Raw genomic sequence first — 12,151 nt, 5'->3', positions numbered from 1 at the left:
TCGATGGGCATTTAGGTTGCTTCCATGACCTGGCTATTGTAAATAGTGCTGCAATGAACATTGGGATGCATGTGTCTTTCTGAATTATGGTTGAAAACCCACTTCTAACTTTTGCGTAGAGCTGTTTCTCTACTGCCATCATAGGGAGCCTGACCCTTGACTGGTGCTGCTACAGTGGTGAGTGTAAGACATCTTGAGGTGGACTCTGAATTGCTCCTTGGGGCCCAGCAGATAGAGAGAAAGCAGAAAAAGAAATCGCCAGGATTTACCCAGCATTCAATGGCCTCCTCTCACAGACTTCATTTCCTCTAACCTTTCAGTAGGTGCAACATCTACGTTAAGGCTGTCACCTGTCACAGGGATTGTCACTGAAGTTCAATGTAAACAGATCTGTATTTTAAAGGAATTACTATTTTTTTAAATTGAAGTATAGTTGATTTACAGTGCTGTGTTAATTTCTGCTGTACAGCAAAGTGATTCACTTATACATATATACATTCCTTTTAATACTCTCTTCCATTATGGTTTATCCCAGGATATGGAATATAGTTCCCTGTGCTATTCAGTAGGACCTTGTTGCTTATCCATTCTATATATAATAGCTTACATCTGCTGACCCCAGCCTCCCACTCCATCCCTCCCCACCCCTTGACAACCACAAGTCTGTTCTCTATGTCTGTGAGTCTGTTTCTGTTTTGTAGATGGGTTCATTTGTGTCATATTTTAGATTCCACGTATAAGTGATATCATATGATAGTTGTCTTTCTGACTTACTTCACTTAGTATGATAATCTCTAGGTCCATCCATGGTGCTGCAAATGGCATTCTTTCCTATGGCTGAGTAAGGAATTACTGTTTTTCAGCTTGTAATTAAGAAGATTTAATGTACCTGCCCACATAGCCAACTCACCATTCTCCAAATAACTATACACTTCTAATAAAATAAATGATCTTATTAGTTGTCTCTGCTCATGAAACCTGTACTTTAATTCATTGCATCCTTTCCAAACCTACCTGTTCTGAGAAGCATGCTGGATGGTGACTTTAGATAAAAGGAGTCTATATTATTTTATTTTAAAAAGGGAATATAATGCATTCCCAACTCATCCAAAAACTCCAAAAAATTTCCCCCAAATATCACTAAAGTACTCTGTAACAATCCACAGTGGATTTCTGCAGAACATATAGTGTATACAACAAAAATGACCGAATTAGTTGACATTTGATGAATGCATTAATAGGTTTGTGTGCATACGTGTGCAAATTAATTATGGCAGGTTTTCAATTTAGTGAATTTGGAGTATAAATGTCTTGCAAGTTGTTATAGCAGGTATTTGGAAGGAAGAATCAGGGACATCACTTTAAGGCTGTTTTTATTCACAAAATGGGAGATTTTCTTGTCACTATATAGCATCCAAAGGTTCTTCAAATGGAGGAAGCACACCGTGGTTATTTTGATGGAAGCTTTTCTCTAAGACTGCACGGGAAAGTGAAGCAAGAGAGGCATTGATTCCAGTAGCTGTGCAGTCATCCTGGACCCACATTCCTAATGCAGAGTGAGCGGCAGGCAGAAACGGTTGAACCTGTTCTGTTCTTTTTCTTTTTTTTTTTTTGCACTCTGCATTCATTCTTCCAAGAAAGGAAGTGTACCCAGAAGCTGCATGTGATTGGGTAGGCTGGCTGTCAGTTGGAGTCTTGCCCCCTGCTCAGTAAGTGACCCTTGCTTAATCTCATGGCTGGGGGAGGGGCAGTTCCACCTCCCATCAAGGCCCCAAGAAACAAGTGTTGATATATGCCTCTTCAGACAACTCACTCCACTATTTAGTGGATGCGAGGAGGATTTCCATTTTTTCCACTTGAGGTCTCTCTTCTCTTCAGGCAGTGGAAGAAATTTTCCTTTTGCCAGTTAAGGAAGTGTTAACCGAACGCAAGTTCGTGTGCCCGATGCACAGTGAGGCCAAACAATACTGAAACGTTGGGGTTTGGAGCAGAGAAAGGTCTATCGTAGGGCCATGCAACGAGAACGAGGGGCCTTATCCCCTTTCAAACCCCGAACTCCGCGAAAGGTTTCAGCAAAGCATTTTTAAAGGCAACTTGAGGGAGGGGTATGGTAGGATGTGGTAAACTTCTTGGTGTCGGAATCCTTTGTTCTTGCAGCTTTCCAGGTAGGTGAGGTCACAAGGATGCTCTTGTAAATCTCTGACTAGACAAATGTTAGTCTCTGTGCTGCAACTTTTTGTCTCTTTATAAATGGAAAAGGGTTACATCCTTAAAGGTCAGAGCCTTGAGAATGGGCTATCCTGTATATGTCAGGCTATAGGCAGCATTCTTAACTCAAAGCAAAAGCAACAGAACACAAAGGTTAAAGTAAAATACACAGATCTAATATGGAGTCAGATTTGTTTTTCCCTATCACAGAAGGAGTTCACTGTGGGCAGCTCAGCTAACTGGCGCCCTCCTTCTGACTTATTGGAGGGATGTTCAGTCTGAGCCCCCGTGTATGGTTACACATTTTGAGGGCCGAGCAGGGGGAATGAGAGTGGGCTGGAATCTAGTCTAGCTGTGCTTTCTCCCTCTGGCCACGGCAGCAGTGCAGTCTTTAGACCAGCAAGAAAGCAGGGACCCCACACCCTAGAGCAGCCCTGTCTAGTAGAACTATATTGCCATCCACAAGTGGTAGCCACGTATGTAAACTTTCTTGTAGCAACATTTACAGGTACAAAAACCAGGTAGAATTAATTTTAATAACATTTTATTTTACCCCCTCTATCCCAAATGTCATTTCAAGGTCTAATCAGTATCAAATTAATAATAGAGGTATTTTACATTTTTTCGGTACTGAGTATTTGAAATCATGTGTTTTGCACATATAGCATGTCTCGATCTGGACCATCCACCACATTTCAAGTGCTCAGTTGCCGTGTATGGCTGGTGGCTCCTGTGTTGGGCAGTTCTAGAAGGCCCACTTTGGTTCTCCAGGCATGCCTCTTCCCATGGTTCGGGGAATTTCAGGGACCAAGGGGATGTGTACTCTTGAGCCCATACCCTCCTGCCTTCTGGACCAGGTTCCGGTAAACAGTGGCCTCTGGTCCATCGCCTATGTTTGCAAATAAAGGTTTGGTTTGGAACACAGCCATGCAATTCCATTTATATACTATCTATGACTGTTTCTGTGTAATAATGGCAGAGTTGAGTAGCTGTGGCAGAGATAGTATGGCCTGTAAAGCCGAAAATATTTACTCAAAACATTGGCTTTTTATGGGAAGAATTTCCCAGCTCCTGTTCTAGACCGTGTCTGGGGGCCTGGAATTCCTCACACCAACAGTCCAGAGCCTGCTTCCAGGCCCCTGAGGGCAGGCCCACCAAAGATGGCCAAGCGGGGCTGTTTGCAAAGGGAAAGCGGACAGCGCTGAGGTACGTGGGCTCTTGAGTAGCCTGAGCACAAATTCGGAGGATAAAATGCTTATTTGATTTAACAGATTTATTAGCTGGATTCGGAGCCTTTATATATTTAGACATTTAGTATGTGGGCCTCCGTCCGTGTTCTTGTCCAGGCCCATGAATGTTGAGGGTGGGCACGCACGAAAGATGCTTGCCTCACTTAACGTAAAGGCACTTGTGTGCAGAGGGAGACGGTTGCCTGCCTGAACCACCCTTTAATCTGGCCCTGACATCCTTTTAAAGCACCTCTGCTGCCAGATGATAAGGAAAGCAGGGAAACAGTGGTTGGAATTCTTCCTTCACAAGAGAAGCGTGTCTGTGGCCTGCCCTGAGGCTCATTCAGCTCATAAACTTCTTATCAAGAGAAGAGGTCCCAAGAGTTGAGAATTCCGGCATGTGCTTTGTCAAGCCCCAGATATTTTCTGTGGGTGCTCACCCGGAACAGTAAAGATAATTGACGCAACCCAGTCTCTTTTGCCAATCTTTTCTCCTCCGTCACGTACTCATCTTTCCTTGTCCCAGGTCCTTGGCTTGGTCCCATAGAGAATGTCCAAATACAGTCACCATGGATGGATTGCCACAGAGTTGCCTGCACTGTAAAAGGTTCTCGCCCCTTCTCATCCAGCCACAGATGCCAGTAGTGTTCATCCTGCCTTGGGCTTTGCAAACAGATGTTTTGACAGCTCACCACTGCTTCTTGTGATTCATTTCCTCGGAATTACTGAACCCTGGACCTCATGGGGGTTCTGAAAAGAAGGCTTCACAGTCTGACTGCTGCTCTGTTAAAAGTTGAAGTCTTGGTTCATGTTGCATCAAAATGAGGTGTGATCTGTCCTCCTGTTTCTAAAAGCTGACCATGCATTCGCTTGACTGAAATGAAGAATTTCAGTCTCTCACCATCTTTTGATATGTAAAGGTTGCATTTCTGTGCTCGTAGCAGAGAAGATGCAAAAGTGGTAGAGAAGTACTTGCAGGACTATTCAGCTCTTAGCATCCTTTCTTCACTGATGGTCCAGGGTACAGTGACCTGCTTTGGAACCACTGTGAATTCCAGGATGAGCCTGTTAATTTCCTTGGACTTTTTGGTGTTCATTCCTTGAAATTGGAGTAAGACTAATTGTGAGGTTACTTTTAAGGATATAGTTTTCACATTCTCTGATAATGCTGTTAAACCACTTAGAGTCATGGGAAAAAAGCCATATTTTTTCTTTGCCTAATTCTTATGATAATTTCTACCCTTTTTTTTTTTTTTTTTGCTGATAAGAAATAGTGCAGACGAAAAGATATACATATTGCATGAGATTCCTGAGCCAGTTTAGCATTTTTAAAGCACATTTTAGTATAATCTTTCCTGGACACCTTAAAATTAAGGTCTCACTTTCCATTAATGTGATGGCCATAGAGTATCGTTACATCTGCCAACAGATGGGATTCTTATAATTTAAAAAGAAAGGGATGAAAAATTCAGAAACCAGATTTGTATCAACCTAAGTCTATGATTTAAAATGAGAAGTGTGGGCAATATTCCTAGGAGCAGGTTTTTTGGTCTAATGGACCAGTGGTTGGTGCCAACTGGAAACTTAAGGGGATTGGCAGAATTGGTGAAATTTGGCTTGAATTTTCTTGCCTCACGCTTTCTTTTCCCCACTTTCTTATCTTTAGAGCAGGGATTCTCAACCTCAGCACTGTTGACATTTAGGGCAGGATAGCTCTTTTTGGTGGGGCGGTCCTGTGCATTGTAGGGTGTTGAGCAGCAGCCCTGGTCTCTGCCCATTTGATGCCAGTAGCATCCCCTCCCCAGCTATGACAAACTAAAATGTCTCCAGACATTGTCAAATGTCCCCTGTGGGGGGAGGAGCAAAATCTCTTCCGGTTGAGGACTTCTGCTCCAGTGCTTTCCAGTCTCTGGGTGCGCCACGCTAACCCATCCCCAAGTGCCCTCTGGAGTACCCATGCTCCAAAATCATTGCTCTTTCTTCCCTAAGGCATGAGGAAGGGCGTTATTTGTCACCAGTTTAACGTGGTTCACACTCGTCCATGAATGTCTCATGGGCTGAACTCAGACACCTCTGCATTTTAAAAGAGGGGTTTGTTAACCTAAATGTCTAATTAGTAAAAAATAAGAAACCGTCTGTGGCTTTACTATTTGTCACATGGTCTTTTTTGAGACTTACAGCAATAAGGTAAGATTATGGAAGAGGAAATTGAGACTCGGGGAGATTATGTAATATGAACAAGGTCAGGCAGCTTGGTATAAAAAATCGGAATGCCATTCCATTTACATCTCTTGGATCTTAGCCTGGTGTTTAAGGTATTTTGAAAGGTCAAGACTCTTTCTAGGTGATCCCCAGTTGTCTCAGGTGATCACAATACTCTTCCTTCTCCTCCTCTACCTCCCACCTGGCTTAGAAAGTCATCTTCTTTTATACCACCTTGTTGTTCCTTGTAAATGAAAAAAGAGTATTCAAGAGGTGAAATTCCAAGAAACTTAAATGTCAGTTTCAGCTTATTGAAGTTGGGGCAGGGGTTACAAAGTATCAATATAATACCACCTGATGACACTCAGTAATTTTCTATATAGGCATCTCTTTCTTTCCAGTTTCAAGCCTCACTTATCGCAAACAAAACCAAGAACAAGACTCTTCTTCATACTTGTCTTACAGGAGATGATATGCTCTTGCCTTAGTCATTCTCACAAGAGGTATTTTGATAGTCCCTCTAGAGGTCCGACTGACTACCTGGTAATTGATTTCTTGGTTTCCCAAGGAAATGTTATGGGTTTCTGTAACATGTTAGCAAACTTCTAAATACTGGGAAAAGTTGTTAAGGGTCATGTGCATGTATTTTATACTTAACAGCTGTGAAATTATTTTTTAAGGTGTACTGTTTTTATAATTATACTGTAGCAAATTTGGAAACAATGTAAAATGACAAAGAATAAAGCAAATTACCCGTAATTCCACTGCTCAGTCATGACCACTGGTGACGCTGTGGTGTCTGCCCTTTTAGTCTTTTTTTTTTCCCCCAGTCATACACATTTATTAGGAAAACAAACAAATAGGAATTGTGGTAGTCATAGTATTTTTATGCACAAAAGATTGTGGGCATTTTTTAGAATCATTATGTATTTGATCTTGGTGACTACATGTGCTCTGTTTTATGTCATTTCATGATGTTATATGTATTTGAATATATTCTTCTGTTCAGAATCTCGAATATAATAGGCACAAAAAAACATTAAAGGTATTTTGGGGGCATACTGTAGGTCCCTTGTGGTAGTAAATTTTGTTAGGAAAATACAGAGAAGGTAGAGGGAAGCATGGGTGCCTGGACTTTGGTTTTTGTGAAAGTTGCAGGTCCGACTAGGTTCCATAGAGAAAAGTTGGTATTAACTTCACCAGTCATATGCTGTAGGGCAGCATAGATTGACTGTAGAAGCATGGGCAGGTCTGGCTGGCAGTGAAGGGAAAGGAAGGATTACCCAAGAAATATGAGCTCCTGTTTCCTGCGGACCTTGAGGGGCATTGGTGCCTTGGAGCAGCTGGATGGAGGGAAGAGGGGAGAGGGGTTTGCCTTCTATTTAATCTAGTTTTCCAGGGCAAGAAGTGCTACCAGCATCATCCCCAACACACATTTATCGACTATGTTCTGTTCGGTGGACCTCTAAGGAAAGTGGGATGCATTTGAAATTATCTGCCTCATACCCCAAAGTATATTGGGAGAGAAAGAGGACCATTTGGGCAGCTTTTACAGAGACTTAAGCCATCCAAGTCATTCCCTCAGGAACTTTTCTAAATTATCAGAAGACAAAAAAGGTGAAAATGAGTTATTTAATGTTGGTTAAAGTGGATATGTTAGATTTAGGACAAAAACCGCCAAGCTCGTCAAGTTGCATCCTGCAGTTATGTGTGTAATGGGTATTGACACTCAGAGCCCCTTGTGCATCAATGTGCCCATTTTGTAGGACTTAGTTTAGAATATAATTTTTATTGGAGTATCATATTTAAGCTTATTTTGTGTTGGTTTTAATTATTAATTCTATATATGCTTATATCCTTTTGTGCAAGTTTTTTTTTTAGTATAGTAGGCACAAAGGGCAAAAAAGGATTTTTTTTTTTTGGTGTGCTGAAGGTCCCCTGTGATATTATTCTGCAAGCGAGGTTTGCTTGGTGACTTCATTTCCAGGAGCACACTGTGATACCAACTGGAAACTGCTTGTCCGTGGAGCAAGTCATAACTGAGCATTTAACCGTGTCTTCTGCCATCCCTAAATGAAAGGTTGTTTTAGGGTTGTTTTTCTTAACATTTTTATTTGGTAATGATTGTTTTCACAGCAGATCACCAAACACATCTGAACTTCTGATGAGCAGTTTAAAACATCTTATGAATTTTTAAGGTATTTTTTTCAGAATACCATATGCAAATACTTCACTATAAAATCAGAATTTCCAGATTTGACTAGATGTTTCTTTAGCAAAGTTCACTGCTAATGAAAGGGTATATACCTTTGAGGAGATTGGTACATATTATAGAATTAATTTCATAGAACAAAGCATAATATAGAAATCTCTTAAGTGGATAGTTTCTGTATTTCAGTCCAATTGACTACCCTAGGGTAAGAAACTAAACATTTCACTACAGTGAAAATGAAAACTCATTTAAATTAATTTAGTGACCTTATGTTGTCAAAATTTTAAATTTAGCATAGAACTGCTTTTAAAAAGAGAGATCAATACTAAAAAAATATAAGCTTCTGCTCTCTTAATCCTCAACCAAAGGGTCATAACTGACAATTTATCCAATGGTCAAAGAGCTTTGTCTTAATCTGAAACAACAACCACCACCACCACCACCCAAGTAGCAGGGCTGAGGTTGGATGGGAGCCGTGCCCCTTGTATGGGGATTGTGGAATTGCAGATGGAGAAGCCAGAAAGCACATGCTGTGTAGCTGATGCCTCCGGTCAGATGTCCCCAGTTAGAGCTGGCTTGGCCAAGAGCCCCTTGACCTCCACCCTTCTGTTCCCTTACTCCTCTTGGCCCTTCAGGAGGAGAGGCCTTTGCTCATGGAGAGTCCAGCCAGGCCCAGGGTCTCCCCTCCCGTTGCTTCTGGCCAAGGCACCAGAGCACCCAGCTGGAGTTCTGTTCTTCCCCTCTTTAAACCTAGCCTCACTGTGAGCACCGATCTGCCAGAAAAGGAGTAATACTGCCAAACATCACAAATGGAATTTACGATTTGGTAAAATGGCCTCATGTTCAGAAATGAGACACAGCCAGTGTCTCAGCCAGTTCCCTCGAAGACTTAGGAGACCCACTTGGCCAAAGAACAGGGAGCAGGTGTTGTCCACGGGGAAGTCGGGCAAATGCTCTGTGGTTCGCAGGTAGCGTAGACAACATCAGGGTCTGGCCTGGATTCCTTCATATCCTTTGTACTGTTTTTGTGCCCTCCGTTAACCCTTTCTTGGTGATTCCCCTTGATTACTAGAACCCACTTTGAATCTACTTTGCCTGATTGCATAGAAAGCTGGAAGGACCTGAAAGTTTATGGCCCTATCCCCACCCCCTACATGCAAACACATAGCTCTTGAGCAGTGATAGGCTGGGACTGGAGCACCGAAGCCCAAATCCTTTGGCTCAGGTCAAGACAGCCCTGAGGTTATGCATCACACTTCAGAATCCCCTGTGGGAATCAGGCGGAAGCTACGCTGTACTGGACATTTCCTGGGAGTCTGTCCCTCTAGGCTTCCTCTCCTTCCCTGCGCTGCCTCCCCTCCCCCTCAGCAAGTGTTCCTAGGGAGAACTGCCTTTATGGTCCCTTGCACGCACGCCTTCAGCTCACTGTCTGCTTCTGGAGAGCCTGCACTCAGACTAGAGTAGAGGTCGGCACATACATTTGGGGAGGAAAGGAGAGCTAAGGAGCAGTGACATCCACACCAACTGGTTACAGGTGGCCATGTGGCCTCATAGTTGTGGCCACCTCTCTGAGCTTCACTTTCCTTACAAAGTGGAGGAAAGATAGAACCCAGCTCATGACGTTTTGTGAAGCTTGAAAGAAAGAACGCTCAGAAACATCTGTTCATGGCACATAATAAACCCTCAATAAATGTTAGCTTTATGGGAAATCCTGCTAAGATTCAACGGAGTCCGTATGTTTAGATAATTTTCTATAACACCACTCATAGAAGCTTTATGAGACAGAGCAAGGTCCCCATTTCGTAGGGAAGGGGATGGGCTCAGGAAAGTTAAGTGACTGTGTGTTAGGCTGCATGGTTTGCGGGGTCTGTGACTAGGACTGAGGGCTCTAGGTTAGCAGGGCACTGCTTTATCCATGGTACACACAGTCTCCGGGCATCCAGTGGTCTGACATTTTGGGAATATGTTTGCTTGAACCGATGAGCACGTTGAATTCCAAGTATAAAAATGACCATGAGGGCTTCCCTGGTGGCGCAGTGGTTGAGAGTCCGCCTGCCGATGCAGGGGACACGGGTTCGTGTCCCGGTCCGGGAAGATCCCACATGCCGCGGAGCGGCTGGGCCCGTGAGCCATGGCCGCTGAGCCTGTACGTCTGGAGCCTGTGCTCCGCAATGGGAGAGGCCACAATGGTGAGAGGCCCGCGTACCGCAAAAAAAAAAAAAAATTACCATGAGATTTTTAAAAACCAGAAGTAGTCTTTTATTAAAGAAAGATGTGTAAGATAACCCAGTAAGAGTATGTCCTCTAACAGTTCTTTGAATGCCACAAACAGTAATATTTCATTAAATGAGAGTCTTTCTTAATTTTGAATGATTCCAGTCTCTGATATTGATTCTTCTACTGTATCTAGAGGAAATGAAAGAGATTTTAGATGATGATGTTCTCAGAAGCTATTGAATATGTGAATTTGAAAATGTCACATGGAAAATCTGAAGGTCATGTGCATAAATCTACATATGACTGCATTCATGTATGTGTTAATTACTTCCACAGAAATTCAGGTCAGACATACGGAAAACCATATGTACTGGGAGGAAAAGGCTCAGGTGTGTTCAATATATCAAAGCCCGGAAATCTCACCTGGTCAGACCGATGTGTGGAGAGCATGTGTGACTCCGGTCTTTAATGTATAAGGCAGCAAAAGGGACTGCATTTCACTAGTTTAGGTGGGAAGGTCGAGGACAGGAGACCTATTTAGAAGTAGGACTTTGAATAATATATAAAGGACTTCAAATTATATTTGAGTTTCCTGGAGGGTTTGGGGCCGCCAGGTCTGAGAGATTTCAGCTATCTGAGAACGTCCAGAGGACAGAAGAGTTGCAATAGGAAAGACACAAAACAATGTCCTATAAGTCAGGGGTCTCTATTTTTCGTTTGTTTGTTTGAGGCAATGTACAGATACAAGCAAGACATGCAGGAATGTCGGAATGTACTGGGAGGATTGTGATCTGGATGGATGAAGGTGTAGGATTATTGCCCAGGCTTCTGGAAGGTAGAACAAAAATCGGAGGAGAAGAGCTTTGCTGAGTTAACCAGGATGCACTTTCTTACAGCTCAGCTGTAAACAGTGAGTTGAGTGAGTGGTCCATCGCTAGAGGTGTGGACCTTTATCAAAGATATTATAGAAAGCTTCGGGTAAGAGCTGACTCTCCCCGACTTCTATGAATATTTCATTTTAATTTTCATAATCATGTGTGGTCCTTATAATTGAAACAGAATCAATGTTCTTAATAAGATATTTTTAAAGTGTCATGAATTTTATACCCTGGTGATTTCTGTGAGTCTAGTTAAGAAGCTGTCTGTCTTAAAGTCAGATATACTGCACATAATGTCATCATCCTCTACTAAAAGCGATGGGTATTAATTATTCATGCTACTTCTCATATAAAGTTGAAGATTATATTTTTTCAAATGGACAGAATTATTCCAAGCGTATTTTTAGTTAAAGTAATTGGGAAATGTGTGTGCGTAATGTAATAATATCTTGACAGTGCTGGGAGGGAGAGAGAAGGAAGGGACAGACGAAGGAGGGGAGTGAGGGTGGGAGGGACTCGACACCAATAATTAGGTATCCAGAAAAACTACTTCTCAAGCATGGATTGAAATAAAAGATAGTTTCCAGTAAAGAAAATACAAGAGATTTTCTACTGAGAGATGAGAACTAAAGAGTGTACTCCAGGAACAAGGGGATATTATCAGGAGAGCATGTAAATAAGTTTTCTTTTTATCTTTTTCCTTTCTCCAGAAAGGGAGGGTCACCACGAAGGAATATATTTTTTAAAAAGAAAATATAGTGGTGCAGTATTTGTTGGAACAAATTAGATTGGACATAGGCAAGGGAGGCATATGAATGGCTGGTCTGTAGGCTACTGCAGTGCTTTGGGCGTTGGAGGAAGAGGGGTATTGAAAGTAGAGAAACAAAATGGTAGAATCGACAGGACTTGATGACTGACAGGATGTGAGGGGTGAAAGGCTAGCGGGGAGGCCAGCATGAGCACCAGGGTAGAGGCCGCTGTCTTTTAGCAGGATAGGAAGTGGACTGACCTGGGGACAAGACTCTGCGTCTAGTTCGGAGACTGATTACAGGATATTTGTGAGACTTCCAGGTGAAGATGTCAGGTGGGCAGTTGAAGATATTGGTATAAAGTGCAAGGCAGCTGAGGCAGCTTGCTTTGGGATTCAAATGAAATTATGTAGAACCCTAGTCAACACACAGTGGGAGACACACAGCCCTCCCAGC

Source organism: Lagenorhynchus albirostris, chromosome X, assembly GCF_949774975.1.
Source record: "Lagenorhynchus albirostris chromosome X, mLagAlb1.1, whole genome shotgun sequence".
In the NCBI taxonomy this organism is placed as follows: Eukaryota; Metazoa; Chordata; class Mammalia; order Artiodactyla; family Delphinidae; genus Lagenorhynchus; species Lagenorhynchus albirostris.
Note: the sequence above shows the minus strand (reverse complement) of the source record.